Here is a 3,912-nt window from a genome sequence, read left to right on the forward strand (position 1 = left end):
AGCTACACACACTCTCGTACAACTGCACTCTTGAAGCATTCGGCAAACACTTAACAGTTTTCACACACTTTTACACATTTCACCATAGTGATCCTTGTACCTAGCTCGTTACCATCCGAAGTTGTAAACACTTATTGATTAATTTGAGCTTGGTGATCGGTAGTTTCCATCACCCGAGGTTTTTTATGCCGGAGAGCATTCATTGATCACGGACTTTTTCCTCGTATAAATCCTTGTGTCGTTTGTGCAATTTACATTGAAGTGATCCTTATCATTGTTCCTCATTTCAAGCATCATACCCCATAACTAAGAGTTTGGTTGCATTATCCTCATCAGATTCACGACCACCCATTCTAAACGGATGGTACTTTATCCTTACTCGACTTGTTCAACTTGAACCGGTCGACTTGCATAGCTTATTATAGCCTTCGCTATCATAACCAAATCCGCAAGGGATTTGCATCATTCATATCCTTCATTCCTTGAATCCGTCTCACGGATTCAAATTTTTCATTCATATCTTGTTGATCCGTACTTTCTTACGGATTCAACATTCTTCATTCTTATCACTTATACTTTTACTCTTACGTAGTATCCTCAATTTTCTCGAGAGTCTTACTACCTATTTCCCCCGCACGCCCACCTGCTACCCAGTTCTACCAGACATACCTGCGATAATTACCACGGTCTCCCGAACGTCATATGCTTCTTGCGTACTGGCCAGGTGCGCAATCCACACAGTAGTTTCGTGCCTTCGTGTAATCATCGCCTTATGTCCGAGAAGTGGGTTTCAGTTTCGTGCATATTTCTAAAACTTCCCCAAGACCACATCATTGTCTTTCATTTAATAATTACCCTCCCAAGGAGATCTCTTCCTTTTTCTTTTAACATCGGTACCCATACATATTAGTAGCATGTACCTGGGGTTAATTTGCCTATTTGCATCTTTGCCTGCCTTAGCGTTCATCCTATTCTGCATTCACGGATCATCCTCTTCAAACTTTTAAGCTTAGCTTGCACATACAAAAACCGTTAGTTTCCTCATATGAATGCATACATACACGCTTTCATTCCATTTTTTTTTACCTTTAGATTTTGATCGAGTCATGGATTGTACGGGTTCCTTATCACAAGAGCACACAGGTTTGAGTTCAAGCATTTATCTTCTCGTGCTTGATTCACTCAAACAAGGGCTCTGATACCAACTTGTAACGCCCATATTTCTTAGTCCGAAAAGTAATATTACCATACTATTATTTAAGAAAAATTCGGGCATGACCCGTTCGTAATAAGAACAATTCCCTGTAAGATCGTCGTGTAAGAACTTAAAGATAACGCTGCGGAAAAATAGCTTTAAAAATTTCTTTACGGTCTTATAACAATACACACATTCAAGAAGAAGCTTACAAAATTCACTTCCCTTTTTAATTTTAAATTAATGCGTTACAAAATTAAGACCACGTAACCGTTCTTTCCGTACAACCCTTGTCATTCGACTCGATCTATGCCCGCTTATCTTCGATAGTGGTAGAAGAAATCCGTGTAGTACCTGTGGACACCACATACAACGTAACCATTAGTCATTGACAACGTCATACAACAATAATCTGATACAAATTAAAAATCATATAACATTCGACAACATAAACTTTGATTCATTCGACTATCATCTCGGATTCCTTTGTTCCGAGTTCGGCTTCAAGGTTCGGCTTCAATTCTACAAGAGTCTGACGTTCTCATTCCTGCATTACATTTCAATTTCAAGCACATCATTAGTAACGTCCATACTCAAACGTATTGAAACCATGTATACATGCATACTTGTCCCATTCTTTTCATAGACGATAAATCCTACTTCGTGCATTCATATATTCATACGTCTGATCATACGCACCTACATATCTACATACAATCAGATTTATACATACGTACATACGTACATATCTGATGCATATGCTTTTGGTACGCCTAAGTGGTTAATATTTATATGTTTTAGCATCGAATTTGTATCGAGACATGTTACTTTGATGCATTTTTACATGTAGGGTAGTGGTGGAAGGTTACGTGATGATTCCGGATCATAAACCTATCACATGGAGCTTTACACACATCAAAGGAACTCAAGGAAAGTGATCTAGGCTTGTTTGGAACACCCCGACGTTCACTTTAACATGGAACCAGCGTTTGACAGTGAAGCATGGGCGTTTGGGTTTCTGCCCGGCGTTCCATACTCCCAAACCCGGCGTTCCATACTCCGGGTGCAGATACAAAACGCCCACTAAAACTCGCATAACTTTTAACCCGATTGTCCGTTTAACCTCACGTTTCTTCCTACATGCTTGTAAATTCACATTCTATCATATGAACTTAAAATCCCATATCCGGATTAAGGAAATTCTTAACTTACACGCTATCGGCTTAATAATCATTTTCTAATTATTTGACCCGTTTATGTTTTCATCAAACCACTCCTTTGTTTTAACCCAAAACATACATGAACACTATATCCATAATACTCTTATATTATCTAGAGTTTCGTACTTGGGGTTTACGCAACCGATACCTGGTATTCATTAAATTCATTCATTCCATTTAAATCTACGTATCAAACTTGTTACTAAAACCTCCACTTGCGCAAATGTATATCTATTAAACCAACTCAAATCTGAATCTTTTGACTATTAAACCACATCTCCGATTCCCGGATTGCGTACTTATGTGCAATTCTACCCATTAACCGTTTATATTACCGTAGCCATTTCATATACAACTTTTCGCTATAATCATAAGACCTCATTTTAACCCGTTTGGTCTACTTAGAAAAATTCACCAATTTCATTCAACTAAATCCATATTTGACATTAAACATCATGTTTAATTAATTAAAACGCTACATTACTTAAACAAACTAAGAAGTGATTACGGAATCACTTACCTCGAGTGTCCGTTTCGTACATGCTTCATCATCCCTTTTCCGTTTGCCTTCCATGCTTTCCCCTTTAAACATGATCCTAAACTTTCATACCATCAATATTACTACTTCATTAGAATAAACACACATTCTAACATTGCATTCATTTTCACATTCGTAATCTATTTTAACTTTACTCGTCAATTTCCAACAACGCAAAGTATTAACTAGAATCATATCTTTTCATTCCCTACTCACATAATAAAACACATATACAACCACAAGATCATATATGCACACAACACAAACGATTTCTTCCGTACTAGTCAACTCATAATTCACGATTAACAATCATCATTAAAAATTAGCTATTTTAACCCTAATCTTGAACCCGACATCATCCTTACTAGTAACCCACAAACTTGTTCTCTTGATCATTTCATCGAACACTTGGCGGGTTTCGCATTAAAGCATAATGTACAATATATTTTCATGTTCATCTTCCTAATTTTTGTGCTCACTTGTCATTATCACCTAAATAGAAATCGCATAACTTCGCACCATACTAATTCTAACTAACAATAACCAATCACATAAATCAATACACATTCAATTTTTGCATAAGATTTGACATGGGTACTGTTTTGGTCAAAAATCTAACGAGGATAATGCAACCAAACTCTTAGTTACGGGGAATGATGCTTGATATGAAGAACAATAATAAGGATCACTTCGATGTAAATTGCAGAAACAACACAAGGATTTATACGAGGAAAAAGCCCTTGATCAATGAATGATCTCCGGCATAAAAAACCTCGGGTGATGGAAACTACCGATCACCAAGCTCAAATAAATCAATAAATGTTTACAACTTCGGATAGTGACGAGCTAGGTACAAGGATCACTATGGTTGATTGTGTAAAAATGTGTGAAAACTGTTAAGTGTTTGCTGAAAGCTTCAGGAGTGTAGTTGTACGAGAGTGTATGTAGCTAAAAATGGC

The 3,912-nt window shown here is 37.1% G+C and overlaps 1 long non-coding RNA gene across 1 annotated transcript; it reads right to left on the reverse strand.

Annotated features, from left to right (window-relative positions):
* Window positions 1-1,348: 1,348 nt before the first annotated feature.
* Window positions 1,349-3,333, reverse strand: LOC110895948. Its single transcript, XR_004873812.1, has 2 exons — window positions 2,936-3,333; window positions 1,349-1,902 (listed from the first exon to the last, which is right to left on the reverse strand). It is a non-coding gene; the product is annotated as an uncharacterized LOC110895948 (long non-coding RNA).
* Between the last annotated feature and the right edge of the window lie 579 nt (window positions 3,334-3,912).

Source organism: Helianthus annuus, chromosome 12, assembly GCF_002127325.2.
Source record: "Helianthus annuus cultivar XRQ/B chromosome 12, HanXRQr2.0-SUNRISE, whole genome shotgun sequence".
NCBI classification, from domain to species: domain Eukaryota; kingdom Viridiplantae; phylum Streptophyta; class Magnoliopsida; order Asterales; family Asteraceae; genus Helianthus; species Helianthus annuus.